Genomic DNA, 19,035 nt, shown 5'->3' on the forward strand with positions numbered 1-19,035 from the left:
CCTCTCACACTTCTGGTACAAACATACAAAATTTTGCAAACTTTACAGCATCCACAGCTGGATACATTGGGCATCTTGAATGTATTTTATTTCCATAGTTTGCTTGTGGATTTGATACTCCCTCAAATCGCAGACCTATGTGTTCTCATGCATTCCTACAAACCCCCAAAGTCTGATCCCTGGCCACCCCACAGCTGCAGTCTGCACATCACCACAGTCCTGGTGCAGAGTGAGAGGGTCAACGCAGCCTCATCTGGGAAGCCTCAGGATTCAATCACACCTCCTGCCCTCAGCCCTGGCAGACAATATCATTCTTTGAGGACACATGAAAACATGGGATTGAGTCAGCTGCTCCAGCTGCATCCATAGTTTTCATGCTATTTCAGATGAGCAGTGAGGTGCAATCAGCACTCCATTCATTTTCACGAGAACTCCCTTTCCTCCCTGTGGGGACGCAAGCTTGGAGAACATAGCCACAACAAAACAAAGACTATGTTCTTAATTTAAGAACCATATCTATATATTCTGCACGTGGGCACTTATTTCACAGAAAAAAATACAACATTTTCTAGACTGTAAAGCTGAAACATTTATTTGGGCATGCTGTCAAGATCATCTATTTGAACTACTGTCAGCCACTGTTAGAAGCTACACAATATACCGGTTGTTTCCATTTGATAGTTTACTGTGTGCTATAAATAAGAATGCACAAAGGAAGAAAAGAAGCAATTGTGTTTCATCTTGGGCAGTTAAAAGGAGTGAATTATTTCTGTTTTCAGAATTCTCTTTACGCTTTTTATATTATGGAATTATTTTTCTCAAAGCTTGCCATCAAAATACATAGCTCCAAACTCACCATTGGCATGAATCTGTATTAGTATACTTACACGAGTGGAATTCTCTTTATTTGTACCGTTGGTAATTTGCTCCAAGAGTTTATGTGCCTAGACATTGGCAGCCACAGCTCGATGCCATTAAAACATTCATGAAGTGTTACTAGGGTGTACAAATAAAACTGCAGAACACTGTGAGCTCAGCTAGTTTTGAGGGTGGTGGGTTCAGCGGAAACCAGGAATTTCAACACACAAGGTAATGTCCCCACTTCTGGGGTGTACTGTGGCATTTTCTAACAAAGTTTCATTACATTAGAAACTCATTTACAATACTTTACTACAATGAAACATAAATCTATTGTTTTACTACTCCTATTATTTTACTTGTTAGCTTCTATGCAGTCCTGTATTTCAGCTTCCCTCACTGAAATGGTTTTTCAACCAATTTTCCTGTCTCTCAGGTTAGGTGGGACTCATATGTCCTAGCTCTTATCATCTGAAAAGTGGCATAACCTAGGCTAGTCATACAGGTTTCCTTTGTAATCAGTGTGGAAGGAAGGATAAATCTAGGGGGTGACTCATCTAATCCTAAAATGTTTGAATACGATAGGAGACAAACTGTCTTTCACAAGTTTCTATCTCTCCCATTGCTTACATGGAGGTAACACAGATTAAAAAAATTGCTTAGATTAAACACCTAATTAGTAGATAGCTAAAATGAGAAGAAAAAAAAAGTCTTAATTAGTGATGGGAGCACAATTTGGACACAGCTGATCTACCTCTAACCACCGTGGCAGCCCTGACGCTGGCATGCACTGCGAACCCATCCTTGGCGAAGAGAAGATCAACCCATGGCCAGCTCCATGCTGCTCTCTGAACTCCTACAGTTCCAAGAACAGGTCCAGTAAGCACAAGCCATGTCCTGCTGTGGGCCGTCCAGGAGTAAAGATCAGAAAGATGGAAAGTGGAGGCTGAGACAGACAGGTGGTGTCAGAGAATAGTTCTGGTACTATTGCACATCAGGGTTCACTGACCTGTGCACATCCAGCTTGTGTCCTGGGGGGAATCTGAAGATTCTTCATTTTCGCTGTATACAGAGTTCTACAGTGCATGTTCACATCTGTTACGTGTCAATATGTTGTAGAATAAACTTTTTCTATTAAAATGAAGATGCATTAGCAGCCAGGGGTCCAGGCTTCTCAGTTATGATCCTTCCTATTTCTTTCTTCATAATGGAACACACCCACTTCCTCCCCTCCACCAATTATGACAGCAATTAAAGTGAATACCTCATGAGTCTCTCTGGCAAACAGGATTTGTTTGATATACTAATGTCAGCATTTTACTGCCCTCAGCAGTCTCTGTGTTTTCTTTGCTGTAGGTTATTGCATCTGCAATAGGAGGAGCAAAAGTTTATGTTTATCAGCTTCTCAACTGCTACAGTTCACTGCCAGCCACGTTTGTTTACAAGGATACTAGGAGACAACAGGGAGAAAAATGAGCTGAACACAATCTTATAACCATAGCTCTGTGAGTTATATTCACAAACTGTTAAAGGACTTGTGTTGTTTTACAGAAGAGCAATGAGGAACTCAGCCAAACTCAGAGAACTCAGATTATCTGTTAATGAAAAGGACAAAGCTAATTTCTTGCAAATAACAGCAAAAATTAACAAAGTCATCATGCTGATTAGCTACAGTTTGGGTAAATAACTGGAATAGAAGAGATGCATAGAATTTGGGGCTCTAGTAAAAAGATCTCAACAACCCTTCAGCCCTTCCTTCCTCCTCCTCCCCACCACGCCTACCAAAAAGACTCTCTCCCTCTCCCGGGGTGTGAGACACAGCCAGGGACAGAATCAGAGCCAAGTCATGAATCTGAGGAAAGACAGCAGAAAACTGCACAGATTAATGATTAAAAGTCATCTGATTGAAAAGGGAGAAGTCCCTAAAGGAAAAGCATTTACGATCTGTCTCTGTGTCACCATTTAATTGCAGGGTGACAATAAAAAGAGGCAGATGCTTTGTTGACTCCCCTGCTCTCAGCACCCCGTCCCCACCAAGGAAAGGCAATAGGAGGGCAAAGAGAGGCAAAGAGAGAGAGAACTTACAAATTGGAAAAAGTTAAAAATGTTTTACTAATGCTGCTAAAAAAATAGATAAAATAGTACAAATTATACAAAACCAACCTTGAAATTCCTGGCACAGCTCAGCGCTGGTTGCTCCAGCAGCTGCAGGGCAGGCACCCAGAAGTCCTGGGTTGGACCCTGCAGCAAGCTGGAACTGGATTCAGGGATGCAGGGTCTGTCACTAGGCCTCAGGTCCCACGGACAGCAGACAGGGTCCTCCCCAGATGCCAGCCATAGTCAAAGACAGCAAGACCCTCATGATCTCCCATTTTTATATGGTGTTATGACATGGACAGGATGGAATACTTGGTCAATTTTAGTCACCCGTTCAGTTTGCTCTTCCTTGCTTATGTGACATGGATTCTTATCAGAGACCTGGAATTTCATTGCTATGTCTACCAAAACATGTATCCAACTTCAGAAAAGTGCAGTTACTTAGAACTTAGCTGAAAGGAAAATTCACTAAAAGAGAAACTGGTCTTGTTTTAAGCAAAACCAGGACACTCCGCAATGAAAAATATGAAACCAGACCAGGTATACAGCAAGTCTACTGGAAGTTAACGATTGCAGTCAGAGTTTTCTTTTCCCACCATTAAAATGTTTCTGTTGTCCAATAGTAAATAATATAGTGTGAGCAAGAGCTAATATGTAGTACAGTGATTTGGTAAACAAAAAACAGATTATACTCTTGTTATATTTATTCTAATTGACAGAAAAACAATGACAGGCATTTCTCCAGTATTTCATAATTTGTTGAGAAGCAAAATGAATGAGATTTTCTGTAATCAATAGTGGCACTGGCCCCTTCGGGGCATGTTTTTCACACTAACCATGGTAACAGTATTAAGTGTTTCCATTAATGTAATCCTGTGTCATCTGCCATAATATGCATTATTTAGTGACCTTTGTCAGACATATAATTGCTTTTTAAAAACAGCAGGTGCTTTGTAAGACTATTTGATTGTATCCATTGGAGTTGGCTCTTCGCTCCAGCCCACCTTTTTGCTGGTTTTAGGAGCACACGGAGAAATGAACTGGCTAATTAGAGAGGAGCAGTGTTCACACAGTGCCCGGACTGGAAACCTAGAGGGATTTCATAGTAATCTGATGCTCAGAGAGTGCAGTAGTATAAACGACCAGTTCAGAGACATAGAAACAGGTGTCGAGTTTAGTAAAAGGTCCTGCGATTGTCTGTTAGTTTCCCATTTTGAACAGTAGATCATTTCCTGATGTTTTTCCCTGATTGATTCAATGACTTTATCAGTTTTTAGTGACAGTATTTGATTTCTACATCCTTTTCAAAGTTTCAATATAAAATCAGAAGCTCTTTGTCAGACTTGGTTGTCATCCCTCATTCCTTCTTTTCAGCCGTGACTGTTTATTTATTGAATTTATTCCACCTACCCTCCAGCTATTAGCTATATATTGTCTCCATAGCAATCCCTCTCTTCTCATCAGCATAGAAGCAAAAAGAGGCTTGGTAATTGTGATTTTAGATGCAAGGTGTCATTTGAATTCTTTCAGGAGTGCAAACAGCAGGAGATGTGGCATTTCTGACACTTTTGGATAGCATCACTGTGTGCATTATTTTTTCCATATTCATGTTTCATCAACCATTTGCAAATTTTCATTTAACTTGGCTTACTTTAACATTGGCTTTGCTCACATTTTGTAATCATTAAGAATATGTGTTCTTCCCATCAGGCTGCTTTCCTCACACGATTTTACATTTGTACATTTACATTACAAGTCTTAAGAGGCCTTTTACTAATTATCCTTCCCATAATGTGGGGAGAAATTACTTGCTTAAACTCCCAAGATAAGAGGTGAATATGGCAAATCTTTGCCATATCTTTTCTGTCATTTGGGCTTTTTCTACAACAAACCAGTATTGTTAATATCAAGAAAGTTCACTTTCTCCCCACAGCCAACCATGCTTAGTATACATCTTTTTCCTTGAACCATTCACAACTAATCCCATATTTATAAGAAAGAATACATTTTTGTATGTGTACACTATGAAAGTCATCCAAGGGACCAGATGTTCTGTTTCTGCTTCGTCCATGTTTCTGCTTCCATGTTCAAACAGTCTTCATGTACTAACAAAAATCACACCCCACATTTAGAGTTTATTACAAAGAATTAAGCTGAGTACAGATTTATCACTGATTGCAATGTTGCTAGATAGAGACTGAAACACAGTAATGACATCTAAGTCACCATTAACCAAAATATTTTTTAATTTTGTATTATTATCTATAGAGTGAATTAAGAGCAGGTGGGTCTTCAGAACACAGCAAGCTTTGGGATACACCTTGTGTAGTCTGCCGTCTACCATAAGCCTTAACTAAACACCATGTAGAAACATGTCAGTAGGGACAGATAGACTTATACACAAAAATGGGGTGGAGAAACTAAGCCAAAGAGGGTTGAGAGACAGAAATTTGATAGAAAAGGTAAAGTAATACGGAAAAGCAAGCTATGCCCCAAAAAAGGTCAGTGAAATACAGTCACTATCAGACACTGTGTAGCAAGAGCCTTATCTGATTTTCACTTCAATTATTTAAATAGTCTTTATAAATTTACTGGGATCAAGAGAAGGGCTAGAATATGATCTTTATATCCTTTCTTTTGAAAAATACTACAGCTTTCAGGAAACCTTGCTTTTTTCTCTGTATCTTTCAGTTTCTTCTCATGCAAGTTCTACCAAATTTTATTAGATTTTGATATATTGTAGTTGGAAAGGTCTTTATTAATTAGTAAGTATATTAACCAAAACTAAAGAAGGAACGATTAATCTGTCAGGCTTTTGACAATTTGTTGTCAAGCAGCGCTGGATTGCTTTATGACTTCTTTACATGATTTTGGCAATGAGCTGATTCAGTGCTACTTTCATAATGAACACGTTTCCTGCTATCAGGGACCTGTCATTCCATAATTCTACACTGATAAGCAGAGATGATGCTCTTGTTCAGTTAAGGACCAGGTATCAGGTTCTGCATAAAGATGTAGCTCTGCTCATTTATGCTGTTTCCCCAGCAGTCTGTCCATACAGGAGCCTGTGTGGAGGAAATGAACTTGGAAGAACAGAAAGAGGATTTGGAAACAAGCAGTCTTTAACAAGAAGATCAAATCATGATATTTGCTGTTATTTAATGGAAAGAAGGGCTTCATGGAAGCCCTCTTCATGGAAGAGTTAAAGCTTAAATATTTGCATATTTACTGTGTTAAGAGACTGAAGTATTTTTGAATAATTCCCTACCTAACTAGGCTTTGGGATAAAAGATCTGCCAAAAACATCCTTGAGAGATTAATTAGCATCAAATTAAGGACAATTATGTTCATAACAGGCATGGATCGACGACCTATATTATAAAAACATTTCTTACTAAAAACCACTTGCTCAATGTTCGGTATTGCTATGTATCAAATTTAATTTTCACTCTTCTCAGATTCAGCCTTTTGTATTATCGTTCCACAGATGGACAGCATATATCTTGACAAAAAGCGATAGTAACCAAAACTAGTTATCCTCAAAACAGAAAAGATTGCATGACAAGTAATAGAGGCCTTTTTATGATTTAGCATTAAAAAACCTGCTTCTTGATAAAATTCACCCCTGTAATTCAGTTTATACCTATTAAAATCAGGAACTTAAGGGCAGACATGGAAATCTTGTTCTTAATGAAACTTATAGTTAACTTCTTCACGACTAAAAAGTATTTTTGTGGGTATATGAAGGTTTAAGGACAAAAAAAATAGACCAGAGTGAATAGTAAAGTATTTCCTTTAGTTACACAGAATCAAGATACTAATGTTTCAATACCAGTTTATATAAAACCATTTACTAGCCTCACTTACAAGAAAGTTTCCTCACTGATTTGTTTTTATATGATTGGCCATCACAATATTTTAGAATATCTACTGGGGAGCGTTAGGGCCAGCTCTTCTGAAAGAAGGGATATCACAAAAGGATAATTAATTTGAAATGCTGCTAAAATTCATGTATGTCAGTAGTTAACACTCTTGGTTTCATCCTGGAAGTAAATGAGAGAATGCAAAGGAAGACCATAAATTACCCTTAAATCAACAGATTTCTCTTCAGGCTAAAATGAAAAAATAATAGCAGAGAGAACAAAGAGGCTCATGCTACAGCTCTCCTGCAGCAGATTTTTTATACATATATGTATCCAAGGCTTTTTAATGTACTTTATTTTGTATATGCAGAGAGAAATATACATATATCTCCTTGTAAAGCCTTTGGCTTTTACAGTGTAAATTAAGTACACCGAAATGCCACAGTCCCATGTAGTTTAAGACCTTATTACCATTGACAGCAAATTCACACCGCTGTAACATGGCGTTTACAGATGCAAGTGTATTTTTTCAGATGTATTGTTGATATTTTTATGTGAAAATACTGTTTTGGCATAAGAAAGAGCAAATAAGCATTAACAAAAAATACTAAGCAACGTTTTTTGCACTGGAAAAAGCAGGAAGCAAAGCAGAGGTGGCAGGACTCCAGCAGTGACCTAAATTATCCGGATTTGTGAATTCTCTAATTCAGTTCTGTAACTAAATTAGTCTATAGGTATTTTAAATGCATATTAATATATTTCTAAATAAAACCACACATATTTCATATAGATCAATAGCATATACAATCACTAATCTGTAGTTTCATAAATAATTTACAATATATTTATGGATATTTTCACAAGCAGGTGTGTCAAAGTTTGAAGACCTCCCAGATTTCTTATTTCAGCCTTTTCCATTATTGCTTTTAGTATTTAGCTTCCAGACTACAAATAAATATTTCTAAATCTGAGCACTATTAATTAGAAAATTGATCAGCATACTGAAAATATATATTTTTTTGTTTTGTTTCAATTTTGCTAAACGTGATTCTCATTTTGCAAAATGCTGAAAAATTCTGTGTTGGCTGATCATGACCCATCTGCATTATGTCACTGTCAAAAGCCTGTCTTGGCCTTGGATCAGGTTGAAAGCAGCTATTGTACAGAGGGTCACTTGCCATTTTTATGTAATTGTCCAGAGAATGTCCTGGTTCACATTTAAATGACTCTATGATACAAAATTTCTCCCAGCATTCAATCAGGCTTTTGTCTTGCTCTGAATAGATCCTATTAAAAAGCAGAAATGTATGAATAGAGAGATATCCCACTGCCTGCTTCAACCCACTAGAAGCTGTAACATGCTTGTGAATAAACAATATACACACACATATATAAAGAGGAAGTTAAAACGAAAAAGTTCAGTGTGAGAAATAACATTTATATTAGGATCGACTAGGCTGGTGTGGCCAGGTCAGTACCGCAACACCTGCTCCTGAGAAAACTGCCTTGTTTCTGCCATACCTTTGTTGTTCCTTGTCCCTGAAATTTGTGTTGTTTGCTCTCTTATTATGTGCTTAAATAGGGCATAGCAAGCTATGAACGTTCATTACTAATTTGTACTGGGGACACTAGTGGAGGGTGTCTGGGTCACACAGACACTTTCAAACCCTGCCGAGGAGCCAGAGGAGCTGAGGACCCCATTCTGCAGTTTGGGCAAGGTGATGCAGTACGCCCGACCTCACAAGCCCTCCTTGGAGCACAGTAACGCCAAGTGTTTTTCTTGCTCGGTTCTGTTAGCTCAGAAATTGCCACACTCCTGAACAACGCAGTGTGGGCATTCCCTCTGTAAAATCAACTCACTATCAGTGCTGGTCACGGTGTCCTTGTAATTTTCATGGTCAAGTCACATTTTTGCCTCACATGTTCACCCATGATGTCATAAATGGAAAGAACTATCTGCTCTCTCTCCACTTCTCATTGTCATATTTATCCATTACATAGACTACCCTGTTTGGGTATCAAATGAGAGGTGAAGAGTGACACTACTCTGCACAATAATATAAGTACAACAGTGATTTTTTTTTTTGTGTAAACACCAGCATCTCTTTTCTGCCAGTCACCAAGATCTGAAACTTTAGTAAGAATCAAAATTCAGCAGCCAGATCTACTAAAAGGCTTGATAAACCTGGTAGACAGACCTGTACTGCACACTTACATGCCCATACTTCTCTTTTCCCACGTTTTTTAGGTGACTTTTAATTAGTAACATAAATCAGGCTTTGGACTATAATTGTAAGGCCTAGCAGCTGTTAAGCTAGCAATGAGCTAAAAAGTTGTTCAAAGGAACATGAAAGGTGTCAGGTATCTCCACCACGATTCACAATGAATTAAAAGGTTCCTTTTATTCAAATTACAGAATTCTGTACTGCAGCTATCAGTGGCAAGTCACATAGCTTGAGTTTAACTAAGGGACAATTACGTTGTTTTGAGAACTACCTTAATTTCTGGGATCTTCTGCAAGATCACATTGAGGGAATTAATAATCTCTAATTAGAAGGGATTTGCTACAGTTCATTCCTAAAGTATTTTATCATAGGTATACTGACATTAAGGAAGTATAAAAAATGGATTATCTATTTTGATTTTCCAACTGTCACTGACCCTTAAATTACATACTTGTCATCTGAGAAAGTTTCAGTGGTATCCTCGGTGCCTTTTAGTGGCTTTTGTCCCATGCAGCTCAGCCCGTGGTGCCTCCTGTCGAGACTGCCCACGCCACAGCCAGACACCCCACACCCAGCACCTCCACTGCCTGCTCGCCTTCGTCGTCCTTATTAAAGATTCTCTCTGGGCATTTCTATGATGATTTATATGTTGACTGTAAATTTTCAACTTCCTTTTTTTCATGCATCCACTCTAGCTATGTAAGTAGTATTTCAATATTTGTCTTATTAAAGCTTCAAGGAGAGGCAAAATCCCCTCTTTATATACCTATAGAATCGTAGGATCATAGAATAGTTTGGGTTGGAAAGGACCTTCAAAGCTCATCTAGTCCAACCCCTGTGCAATGACATCTTCAACCAGATTAGGTTGCTTCAGAGCCCAGTCCAGCCTGGCCTGGGATGTCTCCAGGGATGGGGCATCTACGACCTCTTTGGGCAACCGGGGCCAGTTTTTTACCACCCTAATGGTAAAAACTATATTTCTTCCTCATGTCTATCCTGAATCTCGCCTCCTTTAGTTTAAAACCATCCCTCCTTGTCCTGTCGCAACAGGCCCTGCTAAAAGTCTGTCCCCATCCTTCTTATTGGCCCCTTTTAAGTACAGAATGGCCACAATAAGTTCTCCCCAGAGCCTTCTTCAGGCTGAAAAACCCCAACCCTCTCAGCCTGTGCTCACAGCAGAGCTGTTCCAGCCTCTGATCATTTCTGTGGCTCCTCTGGCTCCTCTCCAACAGGTCCATGTCTTCCCTGTGCTGAGCTGGACACAGCACTGCAGGTGGGGTATTCTTTGTTTATCTATATAAACAACATTTCCCCCCCCCCCCGCCCACGGTTAAGCATTACAATAATGTTTTGTTGGCCTGTGTGGTGTCACGTGCAAGTTTTATCAGATATGGGAAGATAATTAATTCAAAGTTATCAAGCACTGTGCTGAACGGAACAGAAATGAATCCTGCTTTTTGCACAACCCTTCTACAAATACTATTTACTGGTGAAAATCTGGACATAATTTCTACATAAATGTCACAAATGACAAAAATACATATCCAAATAAAGATAGAAAATTTTATATAGATTTTAAAAATCTGCCAGCTCACTTCTCTTAAATACCTCCAAGGTCTGAATCACGGATAAAGCATATTGCTGCATTTTCAATCTGAATGTCATGGAATACTCAGTCTAAAACCTTACAGGTTTTCACCAAAAATTAAAAATATTTATTTCTGGAAAAGAAAACTCAGTAAAATGTTGATTGGAATTGATTTTATTCCAACCTTTGAATTCATAAGGAAGTGAACTGTATATCTGTTTTCTGTTATTTTGACTCAGGCTGACCAGCGTAATGCAGCAGGGGGTACCTCAGCAGCACTATTTCAATGTTAATATTTTTTTAATAATATTTCTATATATGTCATCTCATTGCTACTCTTCAATAGATAATACAATAATATAAGATCTGTTTTTGTAGGAACAGACACTTGTTGTAGAAACTTACTGTTTGTACATTAATTGAGCATACTTCAGAATATCTCTGGAACAGCACAATACAGCCTAAACTCATGCTGACTTTGCCCAGCAAAACCAAGGGCTGTGATGGGACTTACTCTTCTTTTGCTCTAATATGCAAAGAAAGCATAGACCAGAGAGAGAAGGCTTGTTTAAGATGAAGGAAATCTATGACATGGGTCAGTTTAGTACTTATGAGAACATTATAAGGTTTTTGGGGTTTGTTTGTTTGTGATTTGTTTCGGTTGGCTGGTTGGTTTGGTTTGTTTTTTAAAAAAATATGAGGTTTGTGGATTCCAAACTGTTTTGGTCGCTCCGTATCTGGTTTCAGTTTGAGACACAGTTCTGCCCATTTGGTTGAAGACACAGTGCCGGTTGCTGGAAGGTCTGCTCTGAGAGCAGAGCCTCAGGCTCCAGCCCAGCGCACCCTGGCAGACAGAGGAGGGACTGCTGTGAGCCTGGGGAAGTGGAAACTCGTGAATTGCAGCTGTTGTTTAACATAATAATTCTTATCTATCAGCAAAGGAGCTGCTAAGAACTTCAATGGTTTCTCTAATGACAAGTTTTACTGAGCAGCGAGCCCTTCGAGCCTCAGGTTTCCGGGACAAGCAGCACTGGGAGCCCATTGCCTGTGGCCTCAGTACCCATGGGAGCGCAGCCCTCCAGTCACACCACGAAGTCATGACAGCATTTAAACCACTGCCAGGTCATCCTTGTTCCCCAGGCTTTCTGTCCTGCAGATCATGACCCATTTTGTGTGCCAGCACTGCACCTGCTTGTCCCTCATTCTGACCAGGTCCCCGTTTCTGTATCCGCACCCATCACCGCGCTGCGGCTGGAGCTCGCTGCTGGGCTGCACTCCACAGCTCGCCTCCTACCTCTCTAACTCCAGCTGGTGTGTGTTCTCTGGAGCACCACAGATCTTTTTCTGATCATAATTCTTGTCTGCAGCTTGGTCCTACTAATTTAGGGGATAGTTTGAATTCTGACTCCTTGTCTCTAGTTCCATTTTCAGCTTTTTTTAACAGAAAAGAACCTTGTGGACCTGGATTGCCTGAGCCTGGGCTAAGTTTCTGTCAAAGCTCTAATCATTAGGGCAATGGTCATTCTGCAGACAGCATTAGCATTCTGCAGTAACAAACAGTGTTCAGGCTTTCCTGTTTAAATTCCTGATAGCTTTTTCCCATCAAAAACATTTCCTGTTTTTGTTCCCTTAGGCAGTTTTATCAATACATAGTTTTCTTAATCTGGGTTCCTCAAATTCTTGCAGCAAAGGCTCACAACTCAGTTTTATAGTTCTGCTTCATTTAGGGAAATATGTGGATCTTCCAAATGCCTCTGATGAGACAAGTTGAAAACAGCATCTACTTTCTCGGGAATATAGCCTAGATATAGTAGCCAAAACTCATGACAGAATAAAACACGTAGAACTGTCTGCCAGAATATTCAATCAGGTGATCTCGTGACACAGATGAGGAAGAATTCCTTTTGTATACTGGAGAAGAAATTATTTTGTTAAGCGAGGCTTTTAGTTCTGGATACTTTTACTGCTTTCTTCAACACTGCGGAATCCAAAGTTACAGTCGTCTTACAGATATTGATGACAACCTTCTTTCATTACAGTGGATCTAGTATTTGGTATTAACAATGCTGACAGTATTTAGGTAATATATATTATTTCTGTTGCTAACCATAACAATTTGAATACAAAATATTCTAAAAATATTTTCTTATTATTTTAAAATTAGATTTTATTTGTGTTTCATCATTGCATTTTTATAAAAAAACATTGTGTTACTTGATTTTTATCCTGTTAACACAATTGATTATACAAACCTTATTCAAGAAAAATAAAATCTTCTGATACATGTGATATATATATATTTTTTTTTTTTTTGGCAAGATTTAAACAAATCAACAGAATACTCCAAGGCAAAACTTCTTAGCTTTCAAAGGAAAGACTATATTTAAAATGCCATTTATAATAGCAGGCACCATTAGACTTAATGTATTATTCAGCTAAACACTATAATGGTATTCAATTCACAATTAACTTTAAAAATTAATAACTTTGCAAGCATTGATTTTCTATATTCCACACAGGCATTGAGGATAGTGAACTAGTCTAATTGAAAAAAGGTATCATCAGCCCATTATTACTACAAGCTTTAAGCACACTGAACATGTAAACAAAAAATAGAATGAATAACATAACCCAGGCAGCTTGGACTTATTTATATGAGTGAGCCAAGGCAAACAAAGGAGCACTGAAATATAACCAACTACAGGTTGGGTTTACTTGTTCCTGTTCGGAAGATGAAGGAAGAAGCATTAAAAATCACTGTTTCCCATAATGAGGCTAATACCTGTTTTTCTCCAAGTAATTATTCATTTCATATAAATCAACAAAATACAACCCATCTTGTCACTGTATTAGAAAATATCCTGTGCATTTATCTGCATATCTGTGAGGACGGAAGTGTTCTGCTTTTATTTTAAGCTACTGAATGAGAAACTTAAATGAGATTACTCAGTCCATAGAAATACAAAATTCTGAATAGAGATGGAAATTAACTTAGACGTTACAAATTCAAGGCCTAAACTATCCTTGTATTTTTCCTCCTAAATCATTTAAAATCAGATTTTAGACAAAAATTTATAATGACTTTCTTCATTTACCCAATAAAAACAATGTTTTTGAAACACAATAAGTGACAGTGTAATCTGTCTAGCTACATGAGATGTAATTTTCAAAGATGCTGAGCACCCTGGCTGTAGATCAGGAATGCACTTAAGCACACGTACAACCTGGCGCACTTGAGCAGTTCCAAAAGAGAAATCCTGGCTATACCGAACTACAGTAACGGTAAAGTAATAGTAATGGTAACATTTCCACTGACTTCAGTGAAGCCAAGATTTGAACCATGAACTTTGTTGCTACTAATAAACTGCTTAAAACTAAGGTTTGTTGGTAGAGGTAATGTCTTTTGTTTAGATTTACTGGTGTAGCCATGGAAAAAAAGACGAGCTTTATGGCCCACAGGCCACTCTTCAGAGGCAGCGGAGTTCAAAGCTAAGAACAAGCTAAAAGTAAGAGCAAGCAAAGATGTAAATATAACTCTGGATTAAATCTGAGACCTTGTATAATTGAGAACAAACAGGAACATTTTGAAGATTCAGCACACATGTAAACCATGGCAAAGGCCCTTCCTTCAGACCTGCTCGGTGTTGCTGCTCAGTAATAATCACTAAAAGGAGACAGGCAGTTTTACAACTTTGTTCCTTCTCCATCTTTTGTAATGAAGAAAATCCTATGGAGTCACAGTAACAGAATCCCAAGGTCTAGTATTAGGCTTCATGTCATCATACCTGGGGAAAAGGAGGACAAACTCATTTTGATATATATTTCATAGTTGTTTTAGTTGTTTTTTATTGTTCAATGATCACAGTTATGCAGCATTCTAAAATGTAAAGAGTACTGTCATAACCCACAAATAAATGTTTGCAAAAATAAAAAGGACCAGATATTACAAATATTTTTCATTTACATGTAAATATAATGTACCTTGCACTTGCAAGAAAACAAATAATATTTATTGGACAACATGGTCATAGTCTACTCCAATCAACAGAATTTATCTGCAATTTGTTTTAAATTTTTAATTATGAAAAAGTCTCTGAATAATAATCAGTTGTTATGCTTTGGTAGCAAAATGGTTGCTGGACTTGTAGTATATTTGTAACTAGGAATTCAAACCTTGTATTACATTATATAATCTATTTAGCACAATAAGTAATAATTGAATCATCATAGAATACCATCCTGGAAGGGACCTTCAGGATCACCCGGTCCAACCTTTCCTTGCAAAAGCACCATCTAGACAAGATGGCCCAGCATCCTGTCCGGCTGAATCTTAAAAGTATCCAGTGTTGGGGAATCCACGACACGTTCATATGCAATTTTCAAATGCAGTAAAAGAAAACAGACTATTCAAGCTACCTACTCATAATAGCTGCCTTTCAGAGCACATGTGGAGAAACTAGATATGACAGTCAGAAAGTTCTTATATTTTCTTATAGGTACTCCATGCTTACGAGAGAGGCAAATGGAACATTCTTGCAGTAATTTTCCTCAATGTCTCATTTAGCGTAACATCTTAGATAGCTTTTTCACTATCTGTATATTTACGGATCTTGAATAAAGATGTTTATCTTAAACTAACTAAAAAAAAAAACAAACTAACAAACTTATGATGACCTAGCATTGAAGAATAAACATGATACTGGTAGATATTTTTGCATGAACAATGATGTTTACTTCCTACAATTCAAAACTGAAACAGTCACTACAAAAAAGATTTACTGGCCTACATGGAAACGCCTCCTCTCTCTCCCAACAGCACCATCCTCGAACAATATGCACCTTGGAATTTCCTTGGATCTCCCAAGACATTGACAATAATTACTTGCATCCATATTAACAAGCACTATTGGTGTTAGTTTGCTACTGAGCTATAGCTTAACCAATTCAGCTTTGTTCAGCTATGGTGTTAGGAAATGTTAAAACTGAATCTGTTTTGTGGTTCCACGAAAAATTTAATTTTGAATTAAACATACAAAATCTCTTAGAGAGGCAGTTCACAGAGGTGTTGCACGTGACACCTGAAGTTTGCCCTGTCATTAGTGATATTGCTGAACAAGGACATTATGATAGCTAATTAATGTCTAAAGTATACACTATCTATTAATTAATCACACTAATGTGGGAAGAGAATCAGCTTTTGTCGAGGGTTTAGACTGCAGGATGACAATAAAACCCTGGCAGATGTATTGTTAACCTCCTCTCCTCTCCCCACTTCCCCCTTTTGCCCCTCCCTCTCCCCCCTTCCCACTCAGGACAGGCGATCGGGAGGGAAAGAAGGACAGAGAGAGAAGAGTTGGAAAAATTAACAATGTTTTACTAATGCTACTAATAAGAATAGAGAAAATAATACAAAATATACAAAACCAATCTTGAAAGTCTCAGCAACTGCAGAGCCGGCAAACAAAGTCCTGGATTAGACTTTGCAGCCAACCGGAGCTGGATTCAGTCTGTCACTAGGCCTCAGTTCACAGGGACGACTAGCAAGGTCCTCTTCTAATGTCGGCCATAAGGAAAAGGGAAAAAGAAGGAAAAGGGACAAGATCCTCGTGATCTCCCACTTTTATATGAAGTATTCGCGTGAATGGAATGTTATACACAGCTGGTCAGTTTCTTGGTCACTTGTTTCTCATTGTCCCTCTCGCAAGATGTCCATCCATGTTTATCAATAACTTTGCATTCCATTGCTATGTTTACCAAAAGATGTATCTGGTTCGCCAGGAAAATGAAGCTAATATGAAGGCTTTAGCTGACAGGCAAATTCACTAAAAGAGAAACTTGTTTTTAACAAAACCAGGACAGCTTTGGCTATGCATACATTGTAATCCAGATGTTCTTCAATACTGCTTGTAGTTTGCCAGGAGAAGACTTAGCAACAGGGCAGAGGAACATTCAACCTTTAATTAATATAATGGATTTGTATTTGCTAACTAGCTTTGATGTCTGTTTTACCATTAGTTCAACTGTTTACATTTCAAATAGTGTAATACAGCTTCTAACTGTCAGTTGATTTAGATGTGGTGCCATATGGGACCACAGCATCACATGGGAGGCCAGTAGTTAATCTGGAAAAAAAATGAGGGTTAATAGAATTGTAAAGAAGTCAAGAAACTGGATAAAGGCAAAATTGCAATATACACAGTTTAAAAGTAAAGCAGTAGTATGGAAGAAGATACTTTGCTTTGAATCTTGGCAGCATTGTGTTTTCTTAGCACAAAATTAAATTAATTAGATTAAATTTTAGTTTAGCTTAGGCATTGAGTTATAAATAGGCATATAGTCACACGCTTTATTCAGAAACTATTTTACTTTCATCTATTCACTTTCCACAGATAGAAACTGAAGTTTTTTCCCACTTTCCTCTATTTCTTTCACAACAATTCTATTCAATTTCTCATATGTGATTTTGTGTACCGTGTCTGGTTAGAGACGAGAGCAAGTAAGGTGACTGAATCAGATGATTTAAATTTAAATCTGAAAAACAGCAAAATAGAAAGGTAAGAACTGATCATTATCCCCACATAACACTGTGTATTCCATACTAAGCACAAGAAATTTTATCTCTTAAGCCAAAGCAATAGCAGCTAAATATAATCTTATAGAAAAAAGAGCCCAAGAGCAAGTGATGGGGACTCAAAAGGAGGTCATACCAAACAAGAGGTATTTGTTGTTAAAGCAGGCAAAACAAGAAAATCTCTTGAAATAATCCTCTCTCAGGAATGAGGCCATAAAATGCACTTACAGCTTCTGAGTAATCGCCCAACTTGTCAGATGAAGCTGTACAATTCCAGTATAGGGATGAAATACACTAACTCATAGAACCATACTGCTGTGAAGAAACTCTGAACAATGCGTTAGAACAAAAGCATTGCTGACACTTTGGAATAAAACTGATAGATGCTGTACTACCCAAATACAGACTATATTAAACTATAGTTTGTTTTGCTATGCAGTAGGATATTTTAAATGATAAGAAAATACTTTAAGGTACACCAGAAGTGAACCTCTGCCACCACATACAGATCTATACTAGCTCCTGATATAGATTCAGGCCTCTTCTACAACTTGACATCGTGTGAGGCATCATTTGTTGTGAAGCACTGCATTGTCATTTTTTTTTTTCTGATTATTTGGAGTTTGTTGGCCACAATAGTTAGCACAATCATTCTTCCACCTTCTTGAGCACTGTAAAAAGAGTATGCATGATTCCACGATCATGAGACCTTCTCTTGATGCAAAGTAACTCTAGAATACAAACATCTGTCAGCCGGGCCATTATTCCACAAGCAGAAATAAACAACTGACATGGGTGAACACAGATCTTTTATTATTTCAAAGGAGACTACATAAGTAAATAATACTGGCGGATCATATGTAACCTGTAATGAGTATTTCTTCTGCTCCTGTAAAATTAAAAATCAATACAAATTGGCTGCAAATTTCAACACAAGTAACATGCATGTTAGAGAAAACATATGCAAGCAGATCTTCAGGACTAGCCCTGTTTCAGGTGATGTTGTTCATGCACAAAAAGGTACACCTTATCCACATGACTGTAATAGGAAAAAGGTAGGAGAAAAGTCCCTAATTAAGAAATAAAGTGCTTTTAAGATAAATGGGACTAAAGGGATAATTAAATATGTTTATATTTAAGACTAGCTATATGTGTAAAAGAGCAGACACCATACAGTTGTTTTCCTGCTACAGGGTGATGAGAAAAGGATCTCAGGCCTATTTCACCCTTTATACCCATGGGTGTAGTGACAGTGCTAAAAGGGCAAGAAGAGCAGAGACAAAACCTCAGCAGACGCTTTCAGTTGAAAGTATAAAAATCCATGTGTTAGGAACATGATTAAATGAAACAAAATCCATGCAAAGTTGGGGTGTCCTACTTGTAGTATCCCCATCCTTGTAATGTCTACTTCTCTCATTATCACGTATTTCTATCTACCATAATCTCTGTTTATTACTTTCTTATCCTTTAATCTGCACACTTTCACTTGCCAATATCCAAACCACATGTTGTTTATCTCAGACATAATTCTTCATCCTTTATTTCCAAACCAGAAAACTATCCCTAGCTTATTAGTCCTCCTCTCCTGTAACTCCATGCTTTCCTGAGCAGCAGTCTACATGACTGCCTCTGCCAGTTTGTCACAGGAGATGCCAGAAACCCTAACACAAGACTTAGGCCCCCATATGTGAACTGAACTGTTTTGTAAAAGCCCTTATCCCACGGTGCCAGGGTGGGATAGTCTGCACAAGAAAGCAGAAAATGGACTGTGCAACACGAACCACTCAGGAGGGCAAATGGCTGGTGGCAAAGCAGCAAGTGACACTTCTCAGC

This window comes from Columba livia, chromosome 1 (assembly GCF_036013475.1).
Source record: "Columba livia isolate bColLiv1 breed racing homer chromosome 1, bColLiv1.pat.W.v2, whole genome shotgun sequence".
Lineage (NCBI taxonomy): Eukaryota > Metazoa > Chordata > Aves > Columbiformes > Columbidae > Columba > Columba livia.